The 16379-nt window shown below is 45.1% G+C and overlaps 1 long non-coding RNA gene across 2 annotated transcripts; it reads left to right on the forward strand.

Moving 5' to 3' along the window:
* The first annotated feature begins 2435 nt into the window (after positions 1 to 2435).
* On the forward strand, positions 2436 to 13798 carry LOC142456691 (uncharacterized). 2 transcript variants are annotated; one of them, XR_012786085.1, is made up of 6 exons: positions 2436 to 2629; positions 3554 to 3697; positions 6558 to 6621; positions 8799 to 10933; positions 11441 to 11479; positions 13087 to 13798. It is a non-coding gene; the product is annotated as an uncharacterized LOC142456691 (long non-coding RNA). The 2 variants fall into 2 exon arrangements; XR_012786084.1 differs by lacking the exon at positions 6558 to 6621.
* Positions 13799 to 16379: the final 2581 nt, after the last annotated feature.

Consider the following 16379-nt stretch of genomic DNA (forward strand, 5'->3'; position numbering starts at 1 on the left):
TCAGAGACCAGAATTACACATGATCATTGGTCTAAGGGGTTTCTTACATCTAAGAAATAATTTGATGTTTCATTTTTACTATCAATGTTTCATATTTATATAAATGTGATGTTTAAAATCATTTTTCTCATGTAGCTAATAGAACAGATGTATTCTGGAGTCCAACAGAGCTGAGTTCAATTCCTGGTTACAGCTCGACTACTGTCCGATGTGGTTTTCCGATTTTCTTATGTTTGTTTTCATTTCACTTGAAGTCAATAATAGATTCATATGGTCTAAAAGTCCAAAGTTACTAAGAGACATAAAGAAAAGGGGGAAAACCTCATTTCACCTCTGGAGGCAAAATAATGTCAGCATTTTCCTGATACCCTTCTAAAAACATTTTGTGCTTGTATGGTACAAGCAAGTGGCACATATGATCGCGTGCCATTTTAAGCAAATGGCTACATTCTACATTCATGGGCAGTTTGAGTGAATAACTCATCTGAGCTAGTGTCCTCTCCTGAATAAGAAAGTTGGGAGAAGTCACAAAATGCCTTTCCCTAGTGCCTGGCAGGCTTAGTTAGCAATGAAAGTCATGTCTGGTAAGCATTGGAATGCTAAGGCAAGGTTCCTGGTTCAAAGCTTTAGTCTCAGAAATGAGTTGGAATGGACTAGATGGCAGTGGTTTTGGTTTGGCTTTCCTTTCCTTAAGAAGCCCTGGTAGCACTGGGGATTAAGCGAAGTCAGAAGTTCCTATCTACCAGTTGCTTTGTGGGAGGATAACAAGACTGTCCCCATAAGAAGTTGTATTCTATCCTCTAGCAATCAACTCAATAACAGTGGTTTTAATTAGGTTTCCCCATTCCCGAAGGAGCCCTGTTAGTGCAACAGACTAACCCTTGGGTAGTCAACCCAAGGTGGGTGGTTCAAACTCAGTGGTTGAGCCACTTCGTGGGAGAAAGATGAAGCAATCTGCTGCCGGAAAGATTTAGTCTCAGAAACTAGGGAGCATCTACTCTGCCTTGCAGGGGTCGCTAAAAGCCTGAGTCTGTCTGTTCTCAATAACAATGGGTTCCCTTTCTTTAACCTCTGCTGGTTGTGAGATGAGAGGTCTTTAACCTGCTACAGAATCGCCTTTGTTAATCAGATTATAAGGTGGTGTCGGGCAAACCCCTTAATTTGCATTTCCTGCAAGCTTCTTGATGAGCAGCAAATGTTGCTGATAAGGTACCATTTGAGAACCACTAGAGCGAGACGTTAGATGCCAGAGATTCTTTAAGGTTTTGCCCTAAATCGTGGTGTACAGGCACGTAAGAGAGGAAGTGCCCGTTGCGTTTCCAGAAACGACCATCTCTGAACTTCCCCGTTTTATTTGAAAGGCGCAACTCCCATCTCCAAAGCTGCTGAGATTAAATATGTGCATGAGCCTTACGCATAGAACACATTCAAAAAATGGATATTGGTAGACTGAAGGAAAACAAAACGAAAAAAAAAAAGATCTCTTTGGGGGAAAAAAATGGATATTGGTTCCGAGAGGAAATGTGAGAGAGAAACGGGGCAAAGGGGGTGGGGATTGCGTTACATAACAGCAAGAGCGAGCAGCGCTAGCCATTTGTTAAAGGGCTCCGATCCAAGGCTGCCTCCACGCGCCCCCTCCGCCCGGCCCCGCGGAGCTCCCCGCCCCGTCCGGGTCCCCCCGCCAGGTCGGCTGCAAGGGTCCTAGCCCGGGACCGCGCTCCCCAACAGCGGCTGCAATGCGGCCCTCGCCTCACGTGAGCCCTTCCCCTCCTCCCCGAACAGGGCGCCCCACCCCCGCCCGCACTGTGGGGAACCCCTTCCCCGCCCCCCGGTTCTGCGCAGGGGAGCAACGGCGCAGGCGGAAGCCGGGGCTGAGCGCAGAGGCCTGGGCCTCGAGTGCCACGTCTAAGGCCCCCAGCACCGCCGGATTCAAAGGCCCTCGGTGGAGTTGTGTTGCGTCTCATTTTTGTGTTCCGTGCGTTTCACTGAAGGCGACCGGACCTTCCGCTTCCCATGGTCCACCTTGAGCCACCTTCGCGCACGTGACGTCGGGTCACGCAAAAGCGCAGTCACGCTGGGAACGCGCCGCGCAGCGCAGCGCGGACGTGCGGCGAGCCGGGAAGGAAATGGCGGAGCGGGCGGGGCGGGGCGGGGGGACGTGAGGCCGGGCGGCCGCCAGGGGGCAGACGTGCGTCCGAGTCCCGCGGCCGGTTGGAACCAGTCTGCCCGGAAGTCGGGCGGCGCCTCTGCTTCCGCCTCGCAGGGCCACGTGTCCGGCCCTGGATGGAACAAACAACAAAATGGTGGCGGAGGCCGCGCCCTCGGGGCGGCCCCTCTGGTCATTACATCCCCTTGAGGGAGCAGGAGGGCGGGGCTGCCGGCCGCGCCCTAGATTAGCCCTGGCGGTGGCCGTGTGCCAACTGCGCCGCGCGGAGCTGCCCAGCGAGCCGCGGGCTCCTGGTCCGGGGACGGACTGTGCCCGCGCTCCGGGCGTGGGCAGCGTGGGGGCCACTGCGGGCCGCATGCGCGAAGCCGCCGGGCTGCTACCCTGTAGGGGCTTTTTTTCTTCTGCCCCTTGCAAACTAGGACGGGGCCTTCTTTTTCTAAGGGATTAGATGATGAGGTCCGGGTGAGTCCTGGTGGGCTTGAAATGCATGCCTTCCTCTCCGCCGCTCGTGGGTTGGTTAACGTTGCCTGTCTGGGGCAAAACATGCCCTGCCTTTGTTCAAAGGTTTGGAATCCACCCCTCGAAGATGTAGATAACATGCTTTCAAAGCTCAAGTAGTGAATACTACGGAGCTGCTCCATGCTGCCCGTGTCTTGCGCATTACTGGTTGTGTTTTTTTGTTTTTTTAATCATTTTATTGGGGCTCATACAACTCATCACAATCAGTTTTGTAAAGCACACTTATACATTCGTTGCCCTCATCATTCTCAAAATGTTTTGTGTTTTTAAATACAAGAATGAGGAAGATGACAAAATAGCTCAGGGTGTCCCTACAGGCCTATAACTACTCCCTTCCTGTCAGTGGTTCTGGATTCAGAAAATCTGAGACCTGGCTGGACAATGGGCAAGTTCAGTTTTCGGGTCTCACTACAGCCCCTCCTCTGTGATGCATTTGAGGCTCCCCAGAGCTAGTGAGGATAAAAATAGTACCTTTAAAAAGAAAAAAATAGTACCTTAAGTTAGATGTGTGGTGCGTTTAACAAAGTGGATGTCTGTCCTTGGTTTTATTTATATGTTTGCTTTCTTAAGAATTATGATAAAACTTTCACTGACTTGCTAAGTGGTTGGACCGTGGGCAAATCTCTGAAATGATCTTATAAGCCTGAAACTCGCCTCCCCAAGATTTAGGAAGTTTAATTGACAGCACAGTTACAAATGAGGGCGTGTGACAATGACACAGCTGAGGAAGGGCGACAAGTGACAAGTAGTAGAGACGCAAGGGGGGGGGGGTCAAGGTTGTTTCATTTTAAGATTTTAAAATGTATTTTTGAGCCGAGGTTGGCAGAGTGCCTCCTATACCACGCCTTTTTGTTTTCCTACCTGTAGACTTGAGACTGGGCCAAGAAGTACTAGACCAAGTTTCCAAAGGGATCTTTTAAAGCCGAAGGGGGTCAGGAGATTGCCAAAAACCCTCCTCCTTCCAGCCTGGGAAAAGAATGCCGCTCTTCAGCAGCCTTTGTTTACAAAGAGGTGGGCCCCTTCCTCCATATATTTTGCAGTGATCCACCCCCATTTGGGTGGTGTGGATTGTGTTGTTTTTGTCTCCTCTTTACACATGGTTCAGATAGGATCTTTAGCAGGTTTTGTCTACAAATGCCCTGGACTTTGGAACCTGAAGAATTAAGGGAGTGCCCCAAGACCTTCCGTTGTTTGTTTTCACAATCTCACTAACACTAGTTTCCTGTTGAAAAGAAGAAACTGTCTTTTAAACTTGAAGTTACTGTCAAAGGAGTTTTGGTTTTAAATAAACAAAGCAAAAAAATTTGAAGAACCCATATTCCAATAATTCACATATACTTGTCGACAGATTTTTTTTCTTTTTTAGTTATGGGGTGGAAGGTAGGGATTATGTTAATGTACAATTTGTTACTTAGAATTCAATTTTTATTTTTAAAAATCATTTCATTGGGGCTCTAACAATCCATAAATCAATTATATCAAGCAAGCTCGTACATATGTTGTCATTGTTATTTTCAAAGCATTGCTTTTCCACTTGAGTCCTTATTACCAGCTCCTTTCTTTTTCCCTCCCTCCCTCACCTTCCCAACCTTGATAAATTATATATTATTTTTCATCTTACACTGATACATTTTTTATTAACACTAAAGTCATGTTTAATACAGAAAATATGAAAAGTACAGGGAAAAAGAAAGACAAACTCCTCCAGATTCTACTACCAAGAAATAACCACTGTTAAGCAAAATTGTGTGTCTCCGTACGTGTTTGTAAAGAATGCTGTGAATAGTACTGTAAGCTGATCTTTTAACCATATATAATGTGCATTTTCTTCTGTCAATAAAAGTTAATGATTTTTAGAGCTTGCATTATATTCTGTCAGCTGAATATCATTCCCTTACTAAAATTCATTGCCATTTTTTACTCTCATAGATAATATTGGCATGAATGCTTTTGTGCAGAGATCTTTTCACATATTACCGTAAAATGTTTACAAAGATTTGTAAATCTGAACTTTTTAAGATTCTTTGATACACGGTCCTACTTTGCAAATCATTGAGTTAATGGTATTGTATCTGGAACCTTCTAAATGTTGCGTGTCATTATTTTACCTTGGGCCAAATCTTTCACCTAGTCTTCACTTTCCTAAACATAATTGGTTTTATTCAAAAATTTAAACATTGATTCTTTGATGTACTGTTTTTGATATGAATTTGGGGTCTGATAATGCTAGACCTAGACTCCTAGAGGTAAATTTCAAGTATAAGAGTTGAAAGGACCCCTAACATTATACTACGCTTGATCTTGGCCAAAAGAGTGAGGAACAATAGGATTCCCAGCAACATTAGAAATTCCGTTGAGCTCATTTCTGTAGATAAGATACCAGAGACATTCAAAAGGATCTTGGAAAAATGGAAGGATAATGGAATATCCCCCACAAACTTTTTAAAGCTCCCAAATACAAAATAAACTAATTGTTCCAGTTTTCTTCCTACTGTGCAGCAAGTATATAAATTTTGTAGTTCCCCGTAATTAAGTGTAATGGTGAAATCTCTTTATGCTAAACAGAGTATTTCTAAATTTTACTAGTGACATCAAATGATTTTATGATGAATATGCTGACAGATCTGAATTCCACGGACAAAAAGGATGACTCTCTTCAAAACATGGTGACCGAAAAGGTTTCCCCTTTACGTCAGTGTACCTAATATTTAAATGCTCCTCCCCAGGAAATTGTGCAGTGGCCTGTTACTCCAAAATGAAGCCCTGCCTGCCGCAAGTCATTCCTCTGCTCTCGCAAAGTGACGCAGAGTGTATAGAGCAGCCAATATGAATACAATAAATGCATGAATAATGGAAAACTATCCATCTGTGTTCATGCCCTCAGAGAATAGTAGTTCTGATCCATCCCCTACACATTGAGTAACCCTAGTTTTCTCTCAGAATAAAGCCTTCCTAATTGCTAGGAATGAAATATGCCAGACTAGGCTGGAGAATACAGTTAATATTTCTTCCAAAGGCCTTTTGAGACTTTAAGAACTAGTATACATGGCAACCATTATTCCTAATAGTCTGGGCACACTATTCTAGCGCAGAAGGTTGTCTTAAGCTGTACGGTATCTGAGGCCGTCTCCAAGAAAACCTGTGCAAAGCTCCTAAAGTGTCTAGTTGTACAGAAAGACAGCACTGCACATAGGAGAATGCTCTAGCTTTCACAGCAGCGTGTCCGAGAATACAATCTTTGCCAGAGGCTCATTGTGATCCTCTCAAACCCACCCTAGATTTTTGTTTGCTTTTATTTTAGCCTTTAGATTTTATAGCTGATAGCCAAGACTGAAAATGGACTAATATTTTCAGTTATTTTTGAAGGATGACATTTAACTTTGAACAGATTTTGGAAGCCATAGCTCTTAAAAATATGTCAATCAGAATTTTTAACTAAAATTCTGAGACTGATCTATAAATGAAGAAGCACTTTGGGTAAAGGCCTTTGAAAATATTTTCTACTCTCAGGTAATGTCCAGCAGTGAAAGAAAGAGGTCTTAGAAATTTGCTCCCATAACCCTACTGGAAATAAAAGAGGAAAAAATTTTCCCCTTTATGAATAGCTGCTGCTGTTTGTGTTTACTTTTTATTGTAAATTGAGTGAAGGCTTACAGAGCAGATCGGTTTCCATTTAGTAATTTCATACACGTTTTATTTCATTTCATTGATTATAATCCCCACACTGTAACATCACTTAGCCCACTTTCTCCTGTGTTTTCTCTTTTTTCTTAACCCTCGGAACTTGGCCATTGGGTAAATGCCCTTGATCACAAGTGTTTGGTTATTCTAAGGTGTGCATACTTCTCTCTTAGAATTTTTCTCCTTGCAGATCTGTCTTGTTGGATGGAAAATTGAGGCATGGAGTGAGTTCAGAGCAGTTCCAGACCCGAAGGGTGACTAAGGGCCATTGTTTTACAGTGTGTGTGTTTCGGGGGTGGGGGGGTGGGGGGAGGTTGTTCCCACCAGTCTCTATTTTAGTTAGTCTGATCTCCCATTCTGTTCTCCCATGCTAAGCAGTACCTTCTAAAGCAGTGGTTCTCAACCTGTGGATCAAGACCCCTTTGGGGTTGAGTGACCCTTTCACAGGGGTCGCCCAACTCATAACAGTAGCAAAATCATAGTTATGAAGTCTCAATGAAAATAATTTTATGGTTAGGGGTTCACCACAACATGAGGAACTGTACTAAAGGGTCATGGCATTAGGAAGGTTAAGAACCACTGTTCTAATGTGATCCCATTCAGAAGAGTTGGTAGGGGTAGATGGGCACCATCTAGTTCTTCTGGTCTCAAGGTTGTGGAGATTGGTGTCCAAATGGTCCATCAGTCCATTGAACTAATAATTTCCATGTATCTTTACTTTTATCACCCTTCTTTTCTCTGAATGGCGACAGGCCAATAGCTGTACCTTAGATGCTTGCTTGTGAGCTGCTAGGAGCCCAGTTGCTACTCACCAAATAAGGATGTAGAGCATTGTAAACTATTATGCCACTGAGATCATCACCTTGAGCCCGCAGGCCCAGGAACTTGGTCCCTCAAGAAACTGGCTGTATCTAAGTTTTCATAACTTACCCCCCTGTATGCTCTACCTAGGAACCTTGGTGGCATAGCCGACTACACGTTACGCTGCTAACCGCAGTCAGTTCAAACCCACCAGCCACTGCTCAAGAGAAAGAGAGGCTTTTTATTCCTGTCAAGATTTCCATTCTCAGAAAGCCATGAGGACAGTTCTACTCTGTCCTACCAACCTGCTGTGGGTTGGAGTGGACTCCCTGGCAGAGAGTTTGAGTTCTGATGCTCTTAGGCCCGCCGTGGAACTTCTTGCTGCACAGAGAAATGCCGTGGACAAATAACCAGAGAAGGGACTCTAGGTTGTCTCCTACCCGAGGTTTTAGATTCCAGAATCTTAACTGCGAAGTTGACAAGTGGTGAACACTCTTCAGCAGGGTCAGAGGGATGTGTGTGTGTGTGTGTACACGTGAGCACATGCTACAAGTCCTTTCCCCCATATCAGATATTTCGAAAGGTCCTGTGGAACAAAAGTTAAGAGGCTTGGGAAACTGAGGAAGCCAGAATTGAGGGGCCTGGTACTATCATTGAGGAAACTATTTAGTGTTCCTGAGCCTTAGTTTCCTTCGCTGTAACTTTGGGGATATTGATCTCTATTGTTGTTGTGTTGTTGTGTGGCACAAATAATGGTGGAAGTTGCCATGAAGTCAGTTTCACCTCCTAGTTCTCAATAAATGTCAGTGATAATTAATCCTTCTAGTACCTTAACCCAGCCTCCCTTTCTCCACCTTCCCCACAGCACCCAGTGTCTCTTTTGTCCACACCCAGCCGAATTTTTGAGCAGCTAGCTTTTCCTTGCACCAGTTTTTCTTTAGACGTACTCCTTGTTCTTTATCTGTCTGATAATTCCTACAATATTTGTCAATACCCTGCCCCAAGCCCTTCGCTACTGGTAATAGTATACATCCAGAGAGATTTCAAGGAGAATTTTATAATTTCTATCAGAATGTATATGCCCGTGGACCCAGGAACTCTGTTTCGAGTCATATATGCCATCGATGTCCTAATTATTGTTGTTAGGTGTCGGGAAGTTGGTCCCGACCCACAGCGACCTTACGCACAATAGAATGAAACTGCCCAGTCCTGCGCCGCCCTCACAATCGTCCCTGTGCCTGAGCCCATTGGTGCAGCCTCTGTGTCAGTCCCTCTCACTCAGGACCTTCCTCTCCTTCTCTGCCCCTCTACCAAATATGATGCCCTTCAGGGACTGGGCTCTCCTGACAACACGTCCAAAATGTGTGAGACAAAGTCTCTCGGTCGTTGCCTCTAAGGAGAACTCTGCCGCATTTCTTTCCAAAACGGATTGGCTTGTCCTTTCAGCAGTCCATAGTACCTTCAACATTCTTCCCCAGCACCACAATTCAAACGAATTGATTCTTCCGTCTTCGTCGTTCAGTGCCCGCCTTTCACAGGCATCTGAGCCATGGAAAACGGCGGCTACCGTGGCTTGGGTTAGCACGTCTCAGTCTTCAAAGGAACCCCCTTGCTTTTCCTTCCTCCACAGGTTCTGTGCAGCACGTGGACCTGACGCAGCACGTCCTCGCGGCTCTGAACGCTGCTTCCATGAGCTCTGATGGTGCATCCAAGCAAGACAGAGTCCTTAACAACTCCCACCGTGTTCCCCATTGATGACGATGTTACCTAGTCCAGTTATGAAGATGTATCTTCTTTACATTGAGTTGTAATCCATACGCGGGCAAAAGAGAATGTGCACAAACATACTGTTTGCCATCGCAACACAACAAAAAGTAAAACCCTATAGATCCAAATAGAGCATTGCTATAAAAAGTGTTTCTTTCCCTCTACCGTGACATGCACTGCACCGGTTAACAACTGGGCAGCTCTATGTACTGATTTCCAAAACATACATTGTCAAGTGCAAGATTGTGCAAAAAACGCATTAGCCGATGCCTCCATCTGTTTAGATCAATGGTTCTCAATGCCACCTTCCTGATGCCACCACCCTTTCATACAGTTCCTCATGCTGTGGTGCCCCCCTCAACCATAAACTTATTTTCATTGCTACTTCATAACTGTCATTTTACTACTGTTATTAATCATAGTGTAAATATCTGCTATGCAGGACATCTTTTCATTGTTACAAGTTGAACATAAAGTAGTGATTAACCACAAAAACAATATGTAATTATATATTGTGACATTTATTTCTAATGACAAATAAATGAAATTTTGTCTTGAAGCATGGTGTAGCATGGGTAACTGTCTTCACGCTGGGTACTCGTATGTGGGTGTATCTGCATGTGGGCGGACCGCCTGGAGACAGATAGAGGAGCGGTGTCTAAGATCCTCAGAAATATGTGTTTTCCAATGGTCTTACACCACCCCTTGTGAAAGGGTCGTTCGACCCCACAGGTTGAGAACTGTTGGTCTAAATGGAAAGGGGAGAGGAAAGAATTTTATTACTGGGAATAGTGATGGGGTCAGGGTGGGCAGCCAAGGATCTGAGCGAGCGATTTACTTTTCTTTTTATACGCCTTTTTTAATTTGGGGCAAACTTTAAACCATCTGTATTTTTTTAAAAATCTATTAAATCCTCTTTAACTTAAACAAAACGTAACTCCAGCATCTCTTCTTTTGGAAAGCCTTTGCCGACAGACTGTGGATTCGGAGTTTTTCCCTCTTGTATTATTGCTAGAGATTCCCCGAGGCGCGACCTGGTGCTATGGTGGGTACACAGTGGGCTGTGAGCCACCGGCAGCTCCACAGGAGAACGCCTCCATGACACAGTCGGAAATCCGCAGGCCAGCCACAATGAGTCAGCATTAACGCCATGGCAGGAAGTTGGCTTTCTGTTTGTTTTTGAGAACAACCCCCCCAACCATGATTACATTATGGTATGGCACTAATCCCATTATATTTAACAGTCCACCTGATAGGTTCCCTGGAAAAATCATTCTAAACCAACCATTCTCAACCTGTGGGTCGTAACCCCTTTGGAGGTCGAACGACCACTCTTTCATAGGGGTCGCCCGATTTATAACAGTAGCAATGTTATGTCATGAAGTAGCAACAAAAATAATTTGATGGTTGGTGGCTCACCACAACATGAACTGTATTCAAGGGTCCAGGCATTAGGAGGGTTGTGAACCACTGTTCTAGAGAGTAGAATCAGTACTCTCATTTTTATGTTTCAAGAACCTGGCACGATAAATTTATTTGTTTGAATGAACTGGAAAGGGCTCCTGCTACCCTTCTTTTCCACTCTGCCCACATCTTGCTCGGTCTGCTCCCTGGAGAGTCTGAGTCGGGCAGACACATGATTTACATGATCAGATATCTCCTGCTACACATGCTTTTTACTGTTTTTCTCACGTTGCTGTTGGTGTTCGTTGATGCCTTGCTTTTGCTCGCACAGTTCCTTCTATTCTTTCAAACCTCTGGTCAGTAAGTTCCTTTGAGACTAGGTCACCCCACGTCATTTCCTCTGGAAGTTTTCCTGTGTTTCCCAACCTCAGTCACATAAGCTTAACACAGTCCTCTCAGCTTTCTGACAGCTGTGGGACTTATCCTCCATTGCAGTGATACACGTGGCACAGGGAGTTTTACCTTGTTTATTTCAATCTCCCTGGACGCTACACAGGAACAGGAAGCTCAAGTGAATGTGTGAACAAATGAATAGTAAGTGATCAGAAGTGTTTGGATGGGGCATCCCTTATTCAGGCAATTTACTCAAATTTACTCACCTTTACAGCTCAGCCTGGCACCTCAACCTTTGGTTGGTGGTTGTCATCCTAATTCAGATGGAGGCTCTCTAACTCGGATGGCCAGATTTAGGAAATTAAAATGATAGCCACTTAGATTTGAATTTCAGATCAACTCCATTTAATGTATTTTCCAAATATTATTTCTCTTGAGAAATTATGATGTGAAATCCAGACGTCCCCTGTGTCATCTGGCAGCCCAGCCTCAAAGGCTTAATTCCCATCCAACCTAGCAAGTCTTAAGAATTTTACGAGCCAAGTAATTTTATCTTCTTTATTAAATAAATAAGCAACTCAAATTTCCCAACTGTGCTTGCAAAACATTTGTATATTTGTGCATGTTGTTTTCTCCCCAAGCCCTTTGGTTACATTTCAAACCTCAGAGTTAAGAGTCTTACTAGTGGTAATTGTGTCTCTTCTGCAGCCCATCATGAGTATAGGCGAATTTTCTCCGGGGATGAAGGTAAGACTGCTTTCTGCTACTAGAAACCCTGTCGAGCTGTTAGGGAGGTAAAATGGCACATCCCCAGGCAGTGAAGGGAAGGGAAGAGTGACATCACCGGGCTGGGCAGGCCTCACTCAGCAGCCATCACGTAGGTAGAGATTCTGCTTTCCACCTCGGTTTTAAAAAGAAGTTAGACATATCTTATTTGAAAAGGGAGCACTTTCAGACTTCAGCTCATGAGCACTAGTAAACTGCCACTTAGGCAAAAATGTAAGCACTAATTGCAGCCACATATATTTTTGCTTTAAAAAGCATAGTGCCCATTACAGTAAATCCCATTCCTCTGTAGCTTCAAAGTGGATGAAAACTCCATAATACTTTTTTTGTTTCATATAATTAACCTCTTGGTTCTAGAAAGTCAGGCAATCAATTTTAACATCCTTCTTTTAACATCCAAACTTGAAAAGTATAGACGAAACGTTCAAGGTGTCTAAACTAATGCAAACTGTTTGCTTAAGTCTTCAAATAGCACAGCTCCATGTTCTGAGGAATTGATGACATGAAACGGCAGGCATTATTAGAAAGTGACGATTGGCATGAGAGGGAGTTTACAATAGGAAAAAGCAGGTTAAAAAGGAGTGTGACGGGCTGAGACACATGAGGGAGAATGAGAACATCTGGCAAATACGCCGAAAGCACGACACGGTGGGCCTCACCTGCATGTTGAACCCAGAGGATCCATGGTGATACCCGCAGTACCGCCTGCTCTCAGACAGTGAGGTGGTGCTGCATGGCTAGGCCTGGCTGCAGTTCACAACAGAAAGGACAGCTGCTGTGGAACACACCAGGGGAGGGGGAGGAACAGAGGAAGGACCCACTTTGATCTTGAGAAAGCACTGAAGGGGCATATTATGTGCCAAGAAATTTGCTTTGGGAAGACCAATGTTTCTTTCCCACCCAGTAGTTTCATGGCGAGTTTCAGGTATGTCCTGGTAAGAGGAGTATTTCCAGAGGGTGGTACAATACCTCTTGGATGCTTACGTTGCAAACCAACCCAAAAAGCATGTGTCTGTTATTCAGAGAAGTAAGGCAGTAATAAACTAATGCTAACTTGTACATCATAAACGCTTCCAGCCTGAAGGAAACTCTCTGAGGTCCAAGGTGCAGGGGGTGGGGTAGCAACCAAACTTCCTAGATTATTTTACTCTCAGAAACTCTCTAGAGAGGGTAAATTGTCTGATGCGTGCTAAAGCTTATCCTGACTTCTTAAGCGTACACACCAACAGTTAGTGTATCTCGTATTGGATAACTTTTAGCATGCCATAGGGACTGTGAATTGGAATCCACTCGATGGCAGTCACTCTTTCTGGCTTCACAATTTCTCAATTCACCTGTCAAGAATGAGTTTTCTTCAGAGCCCACTCATTTTCACAACTGTTCGCTGTTCAGCGTGATTTATTCATGAAGCGATCCGTTTGCTTCAATCCTGTGTTCAGTTAGCTCCGTGTCTGCACCAGCGCGAATATGTTAGTTGTTCTGTTTGGTGAGGATGACGAAGCCGATTCATTCCGCCATTCTTTGCCTACCCTGGGAATTGACTTCGAGCTGAAATGAATTTCTTTTAGGCATATGAAATGGAGACTCGGGCCTCTCATTTTTGGGGCTGCACGCAAGGGCCGCTACGGCAGGGGATCCGGGCAGGAAATGTGCGCGGCGCCTTTAAGAAGAACTCGCGGTAATTTTCCACGGCCGGGGCGGGGCGCGGCCCAGTGCGGCTGCGCGGCGGCGCGCGCCTCCGTTGCCGGGTTACCGCGCCCCCGCCCCTTCGCCCGAGCCCCGTAGATGGCTACGACGACTGCTCAAGCCTGTGTTGGTGCTCCCGGCGTGGCCTGTGGCTTACCAAGAAGTAAAAGTTGTGGGACTGGCTTTAAAAGTGTTCAGTGTCAATGCTGACGTACTGTTTTAAGTTTACAAGAAATTCCTTCCGTTAAATTGTCTGGATGGGAGGAGATTCTGCAGCGCCTCCGGGCGGGGCGCCCGTAAGCCCCTGTTCTGTAGCCTTCCCGCCGCAGGGAATGTTACTCCAACGGGCGTGGTGTATTCATTGTCTCTTTTGATAAGAATCGCGGCTTTCGCTGCTGAACTCGTTCGGGAACAAGGCCTCTTAAAGTTTAAAGTTGATTGTGATGCCCAACTATAGATGCCGTATCATTAATTATGTTGTTACAGATGGACACTCATCAGAATAACCATAGCCCCTGGCTCTGTGCTCTGCCCTGTTACCTTTAAAGAATGTACAGATGTGCTTTATACAATTGATGTATGTGTGGATTGTGATAAGAGTTGTATGAGCCCCCAATAAAATGTTTTTAAAAATACCCTGTTGATTTTTTTGCCCTGTGTTTGCCCTGAGAGGTTAATTTATACTCAGATCTGGTTTTATGGCACCATTATAATATTACCGTACAAATTCCTTTGGGGCCAGCAGCGATTTTTATCATCTCTGTATCCCAGAAATGTTCAAACAGAGCAAATCCTGAAATAGTAGTACTAAATAATGCTAATCGACATCCAGTGGGCTTTTCATTCCTTCAGGCACTATGTTCAGCACTGTGAAGGCGCTCCTCTCCCTGATGCTCACAAGATCCTTAGGAGGAACTTTTATTACAACCCATTTTACAGTGGGAGAAGACTCCCGCACCCTGAGGTTAAGAAATTGCCGCAATTGCTACAGGTAGTAAATGGTGGGACCAGGTTTGAAACTGGGACCGTCTAAGAGCTTATTCTAAATTGTCCTTAGCAAGACTGCCTCCCTGCACAGTGGATTTAAACAGCACAATAGGGAGGCTGGCTGAGGACGGAGACTTTTCATCCTGCTGTACACAGACAGGGGTGCTATGTGTTCAAACTGCCCTGAGGACGCGAACCCAGAGAGCAGCCGCTCCGCTGCAGGAGCCCCTGGACCCCAATGAGCCAGAAGCTTGTTGTGTGTCAGAGTGGGCCATACGGCAGTGAATTTAATTTTGTTTGTTTAGAGGCTGCCGGGAGTACATGTCTAATGCTGCACTTTCATGGAGCGGGGGGGCGGGGTGTGTGTGAAAGCGCCTTTCCTTGAAACACCGCCCTAGTTGTTGTGAATTGACTTTCCCACGTCGCATCGGTAACCTCTGCGCCAGGGCACTAATGCGATTTAGGACAAGGCTTCCAAGTTGCGCTCAGCTTTTTATGCTTTTTATTCACGTTCACTGCTGGCCCAAGCTTTCCACCCACAGGGGTGAGTTGAATAGCAGAAGCTTGAAGGAAGGGAACACCAAATGCTAAGGATTACATTTTCTGTCTTGATTCAAATGTGTACTTTTTGGTTTCTTTGGTGTCTAGCAGATGCAGAACGAATATCGAGCTGCACCAGACCAAGAGAATATGGCCTAAGAACTGCCAGGGAGCCACTTGCTTAAATGTGCTTTTGAGTTGAGACTTCCCTGTTATCTGCTTTCTCCTGTGCTCTGGCCTGGTGAGCCTTCCATCCTGGCATTTCCCTCTTCCCTTCTTTTCTAACAGCCTCCCTGCCATGGCAGCCTGGGGGATGGGGGTTACTGAGCCTATACACACAAATTTCTTCCACTCAATCTCCTTGCTGGGCTCAGCTGCCAAAACAGCTCAACAATGCCTTTCTTGGGAATCCTTCCCTGACCTACCCTCCTCCTCACTTGCCTGCATCGAATTTGGTCTTCCCTGGCAAAGTGATTGTTTTTTCACCTTTCTCCTCCCAGCAACAGCAGGGTGTCCATGTACTAGCTCTGAAGTCTGAAATGCATGACCCTCCGGACTAATCCGGTCCATCAGATTATTGTGGTACTCTGCTTTTGTTTGCTGTTTTTTTTTTTTTTTTGGAGCCGCATTTAAAAATTTTGAAGGATTGCATACAAGCTAGGGTCTGTAGTGTCTCTTGAAAATTAAGATGTGGCTGCCAGGATCAGAGAACATTAGGACCCTGTCCTTGGTCCATAGCACACCTCTCCTCGTGCAGCAGCCAGGTTTCTCTGCTCCCTTGGCCTCTGCCTCCATGGGCCCAGAAGCCCCCTTGCCTCTCCCCCTCACTGTCTCAGCAGCACAGCCCCTCTGCTCTGGCCCAGCATGGCTCCTTTGCTCTGTCACATAGTCTCTAATGCAGCAGCCTCTTCTGGTGCCACTGGTCTCAGCCTCTGCCACTTCAGGCAGAGATCCTCAACGTGCTCAATGATGGCTTGTCTTCCTTGATACTCCGAGACCCTCTCTCCTGCTTCTATGATAGCGCTCTTATAGCCAGGAGAATGGCAACCAACTCATGGTCATTTCAATCGCCTCATGCGCATATGAACAGTATACATTGAATCTGGAGAATCAGAGAAGAGTCAATGCCTTTGAACTGTGGTGTTGGTGACGAATAATGAGAGTGCCATGGACTGCCAAAAGAACGAACAAATCTGTCTTGGAAGAAGTACAGCCAGAATGCTCCTGAGAGGCAACAATGGCAAGACTTCTCACATGCTTTGGACATGTTCTTAGGAGAGAGTGATACCTGGAAAAGAACTTGATTCTTTGCCAAGTAGAGGGGCAGTGAAAAAGAGGAAGGGCCATAATGAGATGGACTGACCCAGGGGCTGCAGCAATGGGCTTAGTCAAACAACAAAAAGAAGGTCTCTCCTTCAAAGGGTCGCTGTAGTTTTTCACGCACTTTATTTGCATGGTCCTACCCAATCATTTGGTGAGAGTTACTGACACATGGATAAAATAGTCACTTTAAAAAAACAAAATAGTCACTTTAAGAGATTTCACTTAATCACAATACCAAAAGAGATAAAATAACATTTTTTGAGATAAAATAATATTAAAGCATCTTTCAAGAATAGTGGGGATAGCCTATTTTTTTTGTGAAAAT

This window comes from Tenrec ecaudatus, chromosome 9, assembly GCF_050624435.1.
Source record: "Tenrec ecaudatus isolate mTenEca1 chromosome 9, mTenEca1.hap1, whole genome shotgun sequence".
NCBI lineage: Eukaryota > Metazoa > Chordata > Mammalia > Afrosoricida > Tenrecidae > Tenrec > Tenrec ecaudatus.